A 12,378-nucleotide genomic window follows, 5' to 3' on the forward strand; every position below is an offset into this window, starting at 1 on the left:
AGTGGGTTAGTTATCATGAGAGTGGGTTAGTTATCTTGGGAGTGGGTTAGTTATCTTGGAAGTGGGTTCCTGATAAAAGACTGGGTTCAGTGCACACTCTCTTGCCCTGCTGCCTTCTTCCATGGGGTGTCACACAAAGAAGTCTCTCCCTAGATCCCGGCACCTTTCTACTGGACTTCCAGCCTCCAGAACTATGAGCCGAATAAACTTCCATTGTTTACAAAATACCCAGTCTCAGGTACTCTGTGATAACAGCACAAAATAGACTAAGACATCACCTAATGTACTTTATTTATTTATTAAGACGGAGTCTGGCTCTGTCCCCCAGGCTGGAGTGCAGTGGCGCGATCTTGACTCACTGCAACCTCCACCTCCCAGGTTCAAGCAATTCTCCTGCCTCAGCCTCCCGAATAGCTGGGACTACAGGTGCGTGCCACCACACCCGGCTAATTTTTGTATTTTCAGTAGAGACAGGATTTCACCGTGTTGGCCAGGCTGGTCTCGAACTCCTGACCTCAAATGATCTGCCCACCTCGGTCCCCCAAAGTGCTGGGATTACAGGCGTCAGCCACTGCACCCGGCCACTAATGTACTTTAACAAACACAACAAAAAATAGATATAGTCTTGCCATGTTATCCAGGCTCGAATGCAGTGACTACTCATGGGTGCAATCATAGCTCACTGTAGCCTCGAACTCCTGGGCTCAAATGATCCTCCTGCCTCAGCCTCCCAAGTAGCTGGGACTACAGGTGTGTGCTAACACACCCAGCTACCTAATATGCTTTTGCTGTCTTAGATCCCATGCAGGATCCCACAGGACACGGAGTCATCGAGTCTCCTCAGGCTGCTCCTGGCTGTGAGAGTTTCTTAGGCTTTCCTTGTGTTTGATGACCTGGACAGTTTAAGGAGGATTGGTCAGGAATTTTGTAGATGTCCCTTGATTGCAATGTCTGATGTTTTTCTCAGAGATAGACTGAGGTTTTGTGGAGGAAGATTGCAGAAGTAAGGGCCCTTCTCATCCCATCTTACAAGGCGATATGCCATCAACATGACTCCTCACTGCTGGTGTTGACCTTGGTCATCTGGCTGAGTTGTGCTTGTCAGTTTCTCCACTGCAGTGTTTCCCTTCCCATTCTGTATGTACAATTCGATGGAAGTCAGAGCCACCTTTGTCTACTACAATTTTTTTCTTTTTTTTTAGATAGAGTCTCGCTCTATCACCCAGGCTGGAATGCAGTGGCTTGATCTCAGCTCACTGCAACCTCCACCTCCCAGGTTCAAGCGATTCTCCTGCCTCAGCCTCCCGAATAGCTGGGACTACAAGTGCGTGCCACCATGCCTGGCTAATTTTTGTATTTTTAATAGAGACAGGGTTTCACCGTGTTGGGCCAGGCTGGTCTTGATCTCTGATTCACCCGCCTCAGCCTCCTAAAGTGCTGCGGGAATGAGCCACCACGCCCAGCCTATACCGTGCCTGGCCTGTATAGGCAGGAGAATCGCTTGAACCCTGGAGGTGGAGGTTGCAGTGAGCTGAGATCTCACCACTGCAGTCCAGCCTGGGTGATAGAGCGATACTCTGTCTCAATAAACAAATAAAATTGTTATCTATATAAAACACCATGAAAAATTAATGTTATTCTATGCAGCCAATAGTTACTTAGATTTACCCACATATTTAAACATTTACTATCTTAGCCATTTTGAGGTAACATGAAGTACATTCTCATTGCTGGATGCTGATACAGTTTGGATGTTGTCCTCTTCAAATCTGAGGTTGAAATTTGATCCCCAGTGTTGGAGGTGGGGCCTGGTGGGAGGTGTTTGTATCATGAGGGTGGACCCCTCATGAATGGCTTGGTGCTTAACAGCGAGTTCTGCCTTTATTAGTTCCCGCAAAAGCTGGTTGTTAAAGACAGCCTGGCACCTCCTTCCCCCCTCCTCCCTCCTTCCTCTCTCCATGGGATGCCTGCTCCCTTTCCCCTTCTGCTATGAATGGAAGCTTCCTGAGGCCTCACCAGAAGCCAACGCTGGTGCCATGCTTCTTTGTAACAGCCTGAAGAACTCTGAGCCAAATAACCATCTTTTCTTTTCTTTTTGAGATGGAGTTTCGCTCTTGTCGCCCAGGCTGGCATGCAACGGCATGATCTCGGCTTACCGCAACCTCTGCCTTCCGGGTTCAAGTGACTCTCCTGCCTCAGCCTTCCGAGTAGCCGGGATGACAGGCATGCACCACCAAGCCTGGCTAATTTTGTATGTTTAGTAGAGACAGGGTTTCTCCATGTTGGTCAGACTGGTCTCGAACTCCTGACCTCAGGTGATCTGCCCGCCTCAGTCTCCCAAAGTGCTGGGATTACAGGTGTGAGCCACTGCGCCTGGCTACCATCTTTTCCTTATAAATTGTCCAACCTCCGGTATTCCTTTCTAGCAATGCAGCAAATTAAGACAGGCACCAGCCCCACCATCCATCTCCAGAACTGTCTTGGGCAGGACCTGTGGTCACCTCCACTGGCCTTTGTCATCAGCACCTACACGGTGGGCCTTGGATTGATGTCACTCTCTCCCTTTAGATTCCCCTCTTGGAAGGAAAGGCGTCAAGGGCGTGCACCCCTCTCTGCTCAGGATCCTCCAGACAGCTGGCCTCCAGGTCATCTGCCCGACGCTGACCTCCGGCCACCTGGCGTCCTGCTGTGCCCCCAGGTTCCTCCTCTGTGGTCAGATGGTTTTCACTTCTCTGGCCTGAGTCAGGGGCTGGTGGGTGGGGCAGTGGCTCGCACTGGGTTCACCTGTTAGAGTGCAGGGGTAGGGGTAGCTCCCCAGAAGGAGGGGCAACAAAGATGGACGACACACAGCAAAGCTGTGGGCGTGTCTGCCACAGGCCAGTGTCCCTGGATGCCTTGGGTGGGGTGGGGCTGAGGCAGGCAGCCTGGCAGGTCAGAATTTCTGAGGCCCTGGCCCTGGGCTTCTGTCCCTAGAGATGCAGTTAGCACAGGCCTTCCTAGAAGGGGGGCTGGCCCACCAGAAGCCCAGACCTGGCCCCTGCCACCAACTTGTCCTTCCTCAGCCCCTAGCTCCAGCCAGATCCCCAGAGATGAGTGACCCTGGTGACCTGCAAGGCTAGCCCCACCGTCCTTCATCTCCCTCCTCTCACCCGGCCCAGCCTAGAGGAGAAGTGTGGTGTACGCATAGCCGTGAACAGTCAGCTCCCCTGGGCTGAAGACCCAGAAATGCTGCTCCAGGGGCCACGCAGCCCTGGGCTGCCCCATGTGGCTTCCAGGGGCACAGCCCTCAGCACAGAAGGCTGTAGGTGTGGCCTGCAGCAGGGGGTGGAGGCTGGGAAGGGCTTGGGGGATCCAGGGGATGGGTCAAGGCCTGTTCAGAGCCAGCCTGCAACCACCTGCTCCCCAGCCAGCCCTCGGGCCCTGCTCTGCAATAGGTTCAGTTGCCCTGTGTTTGCCTTCCTGGCCCCAACCCAGGTAAGAGGATCCTGGCACACCTGCTGGCTGCAGGCTGCCCTTCCTCCTCCTCAGGTGAAGAGATGCCCACTCTTGAGCTGTGCAGCCGGGAGCCAGGGTGAGCTGAGCCCCGACCTGTTGCCCCAGGGGGACCCTGCCATGTCTCTCTTAGCCTAACTTAGCTGTGCATCAACCTCCCACCTGCCCTGCATTGGCTGGCCCCTGGGCTCACTGGGGCCACCTTGTGGCTGCTCACGGCCTCAGCCCCACAAGTTGAGGCCTGATTTCCACACTGGCTGCATTTGTCCTCTGTGGACTTTTGTCCTCTGTGCCACCTTCATGGGTGGCACCTTCTAGAACTACTTCTAAACCCCACGGGGGGCCAGGCGCGCTGGCTCATGCATGTAATCCCAGCACTTTGGGAGACCGAGGCAGGCGGATCACCTGAGGTCAGGAGTTCGAGACCAGCCTGGCCAACATGGTGAAACTCCGTCTCTACTAAAAATACAAAAAATTAGCCGGGCGTGGTGGCGCACGCCTGTAATCCCAGCTACTCGGGAGGCTGAGGCAGGAGAATCACTTGAACTTGGGGGGTGGGAGGTTACAGTGAGCCGAGATCGCGCCACTGCACTCCAGCCTGGGCAACAGAGCGAGACTTGGTTCCCCCCCAAAAACAACTAAACCCTATGGGGGAAGAGGCACGTTTTCGTTTATAGGCTCTTCCCGTTTCACATGAGGAGCATCGCAGGACGCATCTGTTCCGACACGAAGGGCACCAGGTCGCTGGGGGCAAAAAGAGGGATCCTGAGAGGCCGTCTGGGAAAGAGAGAACCGAAAGACAGTGACAGCAGTGACGATGGCTCACACTCCTGTGTGCCGGGCACCATTCTGGGCACTTTATACGAACCCGTGAAGAGAGTGGCTGTCAGCATGAGAGGAGCTCTGGGGACACGAGATGGCTCGCAATGGGGCTCCTTCCTCTACCTCCCCACAAAGCCTTTGGTAGACTCCACGGCCTCATATGCCTTCAGATGAGTTTGTGTGGAAGTGGAGTGTGGGGCGTGCAGGCCTGAGAGCGGGGGCAAGGCCTGTTCCCTCGGGGTCACTTTACCCTCACAGGGATGCTGGAGCAGGCCTGGGATCCCCCCATCACGTGGGGGGAATAACCAGGGCTCCCAGAGCTGGAGCACAGTGCCCAGGCTGTGGCTGCAGCATGACCCAGGCCTCTGGGGGTTTCTCCACCCGCCATGGCCCTCCCAGCCCCCCTTGCTTTCCAAGGCCAGCCCAAAGCCCCAGGCCTCTCAAGTCTCCTACATCCCCAGTCCCCCAAGGTCCCAAAGATTTCCCAAGGTCCCTTAGGCCTCTGGAGGTCCCCCAAGGCTCCCCAGGCCCCCAAGGCCCAAAAGATCCTCCAGAGACCCCTCAAAGCCTTCCCAGGCCCCTCAATGATCCCAAGGCCCCCCAGGCCCCTTAGGCCTTCCTAAAGCCCCACAAGGTCTCCTAGGTCCTCCAAATTCCCAAGACTCCCCAAGGCCCTATGTGGCCCTCAAGACCCCCAGACCTCCCTGCATCCTCAGCCCTCCAGGAGACCCTGTCAGCAGCTGCCTCTTCTGGGATGGCCAGGCTGAAGTCCCCAGGGGAAATCCACCTGTTCAGCTCCTTACTTCCTGACACCAGCTATTGGTCCTGGGCTGACCTATGGTATGGTGCCTTGGGATCACATGACTACCAGGCATCGTCACATGGTGTCAAACATGGCTGCCTACAGCACCACCATAGGAGAGATGGAAGTGAGTTCTTCTGCAGCACCCCAGAGCCGGCCTGCAGTCAGGGAGGTCTCCCCAGAGGCATCCATGAAGCTGCCTGCCAACCTGGGTGCCCCAGGCATGGGCCCCATAAGCCTGCCCTAGGAGGAGAACAGTTTGTGTGACACAGGGAGCTGAGGCTGGGTCTGAATCTTTTTTTTTTTTTTTTTTTGAGACAGAGTCTTGCTCTGTCACCCAGGCTGGAGTGCAGTGGTGCAATCTCACCTCACTGCAACCTCCGCCTCCCGGGTTCAAGCGATTCTCCTGCCTCAGCCTCCCTAGTAGCTGGGATTACAGGTGTGCACCATCACACCTGGCTAATTTTTGTATTTGTAGTAGAGATGGGGTTTCTCCATATTGGGCAGGCTGGTCTGAACTCCTGACCTCAGGTGATTCACCTACCTCAGCCTCTCAAAGTGCTGGGATTACAAGTGTGAGCCACCATGCCTGGCTGGGTTTGAGTCATTAACACTTCCCCTCTGCTCCTGGAGCCCCTCCCATAGCCAGCCCTTGCTCACCAGCGGGGGAACCAGCAGCCCCTTCCTCACCCCTACATACCCCTCCTGGGGGTTGGGGTCTCTCTCAGCAATACCAGTGCCATGACGCATCCCTCGTCCTCTCTGCTCCTTTCCCTCATCTGGAGGCCTAGGCCCAGTCATCCAGCCAGCCTCCACCCAACTCCTCTCTCTGCACACAAAGACTGACCCCATCAAGCTGCACTCCCTGAAACACACCAACAAACCAGAAACTCAGCCTCCCCTTTGCCCACAGGATGCCCACGGGCAAAACTGTCACCAAGAGGAGGAAGGAAGGGCCCAAACCGGCTCTGTCTCTGTGGAGAAAGAGCCTGCCTGGGGCTGGACCCTGGTTGTGTGGCTTCAGGTATGAGTCCCTTCCCCTTCTTGGGCCCTAGTCCCCTCACTGCACACCTAGGGTGATGGCATGTCATGGCCCAGGGTTAAGAGCACAGACTGGAGAGGGACTCCCTGGGCTTGACTTCTGGCTCTGCTGCACACTGGCTGTGTGACTCTGAACAAGTAACCTAGCCTCTCTGTGCCTGAATTTCCTTGTCTGTTAACAGGGATCAAACAGAATATACCATTGAGGTCGTTAAGAAGAGTCAGTAAATTAATGTTTATAAAGTATTTATTATTATTATTATTAATTATTTTTACATAGAGTCTCACTCTGTCACCCAGACTGGAGTGTAGTGGTGCAATCTTGGCTCACTGCAACCTTTGCCTCTCGGATTCAAGTTGAGTCTCATGCCTTAGCCTACTGAGTAGCTAGGATTATGGGCCCTGCCACCACACCCGGCTGATTTTTTATGTTTTTGGTAGAGACAGGGTTTCACCATGTTGGCCAGGCTGATCTCAAACCCCTGAGCTCAAGTCATCCGCATGCCTTGCCCTCCCAAAGTGCTGGGATTACAGGCATGAGCCACTGCGGCCAGCCAGGATTATTATTATTTGTTTCTTGCTGATTTGAGTTCCTTGTAGATTCTGGGTATTAGTCCTTTGTCAGATGCATAGTTTGCAAATATTTTCTCCCATTCTCTAAGTTGTCTGTTTACTTCTGCTGTGTAGAAGCTTTCTAGTTTAAGTAGGTCCTGAATATTTACTTTTGTTTTTGTTACATTTGCCTTTGGAGCCTTCGTCATAAATATTCAGCCTAGGCCAATGTTCATAAGAGTCTTTCCTAGCGTTCCTTCTAGAATTTTTATGATTTCAGGACTTAGATTTAAGTATTTAACCCATTATGAGTTAATTTTTGTATATGGTGAGAAATAGGGATCCAGTTCCATTCTTCTACATGTGGCTATCCAATTTTCCCAGCACCATTTATTGAATAGAATGTCATTTTCCCAGTTTATGTTTTTGTATACTTTGTGGAAGATCAGTTGGCTATAAGTATTTGGCTTTATTTCTGGATTCTCTATTCTGTTCTATTGGTCTATATATCTACCTTGATGCTAGTACATGATACCAGTAGACACTTTCTTGGTACTGTCTTGATTACTACATCCTTATAGTATAATTTGAAGTTGGGTAATGTGATGCCTCCAGATTTGTTTTTTGCTTAGGATTGGTTTGGCTATTCAGGTTCTTTTTTGATGCCATATGAATTTTAAGATTGCTTTTTCTAATTCTGTGAAGAGTGACGTTGGTATTTTGGTTGGAATTGCGGTTACTCTGAAGATTGCTTTGGGTGGTATGGTCACTTTCAAAAATATTGACTGTTCTAATCCATGAACATGGGACATATTTCCATGTGTTTTTGTCATCTATGATTTCTTTCAGCAGTGTTTTATAGTTCTCTTTGTGGAGATCTCTCACCTCCTTGATTAAGTATATTCCTAAGCATTTTACTTTTTGTGTCTAGGTACTGTAAAAGGGACTGAGTTCAAACTCCTGACCTCAGATGATCCATCTGCCTCGGCCTCCCAAAATACTGGGATTACAGGCATGGACCAACCTGATGAAACTCCATCTCTACTAAAAATACAAAAATTAGCCAGGCATGGTGGCAGGTGCCTGTAATCCCAGCTACTCAGGAGGCAGAGGCAGGAAGGAGAACTGCTGAACCTGGGAGGCAGAGGATGTAGTGAGCCGAGATCGTGCCATTGCACTCCAGCCTGGGCAACAAGAGACTCCACCTCAAAGAAAAAAAAAAGGGGATTGAATTCTTGTGATTCTCAGCTTGATCATTGTTGGTGTGTGGCAATGCTACTGATTTGTATACATTGATTTTGTAACTTGAGACTTTACTGAATTTATTTATCAAATCTAGGAGTCTTTTGGAGATCAGTCATATCGTTGGCAAACAGAGATAGTTTAACTTCCTCTTTTCCAATTTGGATGCCCCTTCTTTTTTTCTCTGGCCTGATTTCTCTGGCTAGGACTACCAGGCGTTCCTGCCAGGTCCTCGCCAGGCCCTGAGTAGACAGTGATGAACCAAAGGAAAATACAACATACCTACAAGTAACCACATCCCACGGCAGCCTGGGGTCCTGGTTCAAAGGGTTGTTAGAGGCAGGATGGAACATTTATGCCTTGGGTGATCAGGGAAGGGTTCTTGAAGGAGAGGGCATTTAAGCTGGGCATGGGAGCCTGGGCTGGTAGTGACAGAGGCACAGCGCACAGAGACCCATGCAGCCCACTGATCAGCTGATTGATCTGCAAGAGACTGAACATGGGTGGGTGCCAAGTCAGCTGGCATCAAGAAGCTGAAATGACTTTATTATAGAGCTAAGAGCAGATTCTTGAGCCCACTTGGTTTGGTGCCCTGCACATTGCACCTGCCTTGGCAACACGACCTAGGTGTGGCCATGGCACTGGCCATGCTGGGGGCCAGGGAGGGACGGGATGGGCTGGTGACCTCCTGACACAGCTCCTCTCACAAACCTCAGTGGATCCTGAGGTTGGGGGTCCTGACACCGACATGACTCATGAAATAAGACCCTTGGAGGCTGGCCTGCCCCATCCTATGCAGTGCTTCTGAGTTGTACCCTCTTTAGGCCTCCTGTTCCTGCTAGACCCTGAGGCCCTCAGAAGCTCCTGCTGAGAGCTGACCTGGGAGCCCAGGGCCTGCCTGGGCAGAGACTGTGCCCAGGAGCCAGTGAGCTGCACTGACTCCTGGGAAGGCAACCAGCACCTGCACCAGCCTGCCCGGGCGCACCTCTTCCCTCCAGCTAACTCTGGTGCAGCTATCAAGACCCAGCCTGGCTATCACCTCCCATAAAAAACCTCACTGACCCCTAGACTGGGCCAGGTCCTCCCATAGGGTCTCCAGCCTTGGGATTTCCCTCTGTTTCAGGGACAGAGCAAGGAGTTATACATAACAGAAAAAAAAAAAAAAAAAAACAGCTCAGACCAGCTCAAACAGAAAAGGAAATCTATTAACTTCTGTAACCATTATGTCCAGGGTATCTTCAGGAAACTTGGATCCAGGGCTCAAAGGGGGGCTTTCTTTATGTTGGTTCCATCTCGTAGTGGTTCCAGACTCACATTCTCCCCTGTCAGCACCCCTGGGCGAACCAGAGATTTCCTCTGCCCAATGGTTCTAACAGAAGTTTCAGAACTGGACCTCATTGGCTGTGATTAACCTGGTCGAGGTCCCATGTCCATCCCTGAAGTGTGAAGGACTGGGGCTAGCTCTACCTGGGCAATGTGGCCTGAGAGCTGGGGAGGAGAAGCGGTATAGTTAGCAGTTGAAGGGGAAATGGAGTTGGCCAGGCAGTAGCATGGCTGTCCACCTCACTGTGGCTGGCTCTCCACCAGACTGCCTACTGCTCAGGCAGTGACAATGTTTAAGCCCCATCCGTGCCCTAGCATTGCCCTGCATAAGGCAGCACAGCTTTGGTTAGGTTCCTCAGGGCCTTGCACATGCTCTTCCCTCTGCATAGAACAGCCCTGCACTGCACACCCACCCATTGCCTCCACTTAGTACCACCTCATCCAGGGATCTGGAATTCTAGGAATTCTGATTCGATGTACATTAGACTCACTCATTCTCTCTTCCCAGCCTTCTTACCTTTCTTTCATATTTTCTCTCTTCTCATCTTTCTGTGTTGCATCCTAGGAAATTTCTTCATATCTGTGCTCCAATTCATTGATTCTCTCTTCAACTGTTTAATTCATAGTTTCAACATTTGTATTTTTTCACTTGTAAAAGTATATTTGGTTCGTTTTCAAATCTCTCTGGCCTTTTTTTCTCCAATAGACTCTTTTGCCTTTTTGATCACCTTCCTTATTCCATTAAATCTTCCTTAATCAGCCAGGTGTGGTGGCTTATGCCTGTAATCCCAGCACTTTGGGAGGCCGAGGCAGGCAGATGACCTGAGGTTGGGAGTTTGAGACCAGCCTGACCAACATGGAGAAACCCCATCTCTGCTAAAAATACAAAATTAGCTGGGAGTTGTGGTGCATGCCTGTAATCCCAGCTACTTGGGAGGCTGAGAAGGTGAATCACTTGAACCCAGGAGGCAGAGGTTGCAGTGAGCCAAGATCGTGCCATTGCACTCCAGCCTGGGCAACGAGAGCGAAACTCTGTCTCAAAAACAAACAAAAACAAAAAACTTCCTTAATCTGCAGGCAGATTTAGCTGGAATTCTTTGATGGAAGAAGGAAGATGATAAAAAGGAAAAAATTGATAGATGAATAGACTTCATCTATTTCTTTTCTTTTTCCTCCCTCCCTCCATCCCTTCCTTCCTTTTTTTTTTTTTTTTGACAAGATCTTTCTTACTCTGTCTCCCAGGCTAGAGTGCAGTGGCACTATCACAGCTCACTGCCGCCTAGACTTCCTGAGCTCAAGTGATCCTCCTACCTCAGCCTTCCAAGTAGCTGGGACTATAGGCATGCTCCACCACATCCACTAGTTTTTTTTTTTTTTTTTTTTTTTTTTGAGGCAGAGTCTTGCTCTGTTGCCCGGACTGGAGTACAGTGGCCGGATGTCAGCTCACTGCAAGCTCCGCCTCCCGGGTTTACGCCATTCTCCTGCCTCAGCCTCCTGAGTAGCTGGGACTACAGGTGCCCACCACCTCGCCCGGCTAGTTTTTTGTATTTTTAGTAGGGACGGGGTTTCACCATGTTAGCCAGGATGGTCTCGATCTCCTGACCTCGTGATCTGCCCGCCTCGTGCTCCCAAAGTGCTGGGATTACAGGCTTGAGCCACCGCACCCGGCTGGCACTTCATTTATTTCAAGCAGTTCTCAGAGGTCTAAATCTATTTGTTATTTCTATTGAGTCTCACCTTACAGTGACTTGTCTCCTTGGGTCTGATTGTGTGTGTGTGTGTGTGTGTGTGTGTGAGAGTTCGTATTTGGTTGTGCTTCATCTGTAGGAACCCTGAAGGCCTAAATTGGGATGCTTTTCCTCCAGAAAGAATTTCTGATTGCTTCTACCAGTTTATCACTGACCAGAACCAATTTAATTTAAATTCTTGAGTAAGGATTTTCCTGTCTATGAGGATAGTGTAAATTTAACTTCAGCATTGCAGGAGAGCAAATGGTTGCAAATCCTCCAGGGACATTATTGTTGTTCTTAAATGTTTTCACCTGGAGCTCTGAAGCAGACACTCAGGTTTCCCAGAGGGATCCCTGTCCTGGCAGGCAGATTTGTTGGTAACACTCTCTCCTTAGGGGGATAGCCACCTCTGAGGGTCTCAAGTCAGTGTAGGAGTCTTAGGTTCACTCCCCCCATCCACCACTCTGCATTTGGCATTACCTAAGGAAAATGCTTGTTGCTCATCTCTGGTTCCAGATAGTTTGCTTTATTTATTGTTTCTTTCTTTTGTGGAAGGAGGGCTTCCTTGTGATCTTGGCAGTGCAATAATGTTATGTCTGTAGACATTTACTTGCAATCAGATAGCGGATGGCATTTTAGGGTATCTGGTCACGATGCTGCCAGAAGTCAAGTTGACTCAGCTCATTCTGGGAGTTACATCCTTGGCTGCCAACATGGCTCTCATCTTGCTCCAGGGTAGTAATTTGGAGAGAATCAGACTGTACATTTTCTGGCTAGGCCATGGAATGGGGCCTGGCCCCTGCTGCTTACTCCTCAGCTCTCATGCCTGTTTCCAAGCTTCGGGGCCCTGCAGCAGTCCCCCTTCCTGGTGACCTCATAGGTTCCTCTGAGGGGAGCCAGTGAGATGCTGCGACTCAGTGCAGCTGGAATGCATAGCAGAAACAACGAAGGGACACCTGTGTGTGTGTGTGTGTGTGTGTGTGTGTGTGTGCGTGTGCTGGGGTGCACTGGGGTGTGTTGAGGGTGTTGGTGGTGGGAAGAGCCCTAGAATTGTTCCAGCCAGTCATCTGGATTGGATGTTACCTAGAAAACTCCCAGATTTCCTCTCCATTTTAGGCACCACAGATACAACCTAATGGGATGCTTTGCACATGGCCAAAGTGAACAGAAACGTCTGAGTGCAACAGAAAGCAATCCCACAACCCCTCGGAGACAGGCCTAAGCTCTGCTTATCCTGAGGGCTCTCCAGCCCTCACATCCTCCTTCTCTCCTCTCAGGCACATTCAGAACCATGCTGTCCACATTCACTCATCCCCAGTCCAACCTTGATACCTTATGTCCCTGGTTGGGGGATCTGTCTCCCTAGGAGATGCC

The sequence above is a fragment of the Trachypithecus francoisi genome, unplaced genomic scaffold, assembly GCF_009764315.1.
Source record: "Trachypithecus francoisi isolate TF-2019V2 unplaced genomic scaffold, Tfra_2.0 Lachesis_group14, whole genome shotgun sequence".
Classification (NCBI taxonomy): Eukaryota; Metazoa; Chordata; class Mammalia; order Primates; family Cercopithecidae; genus Trachypithecus; species Trachypithecus francoisi.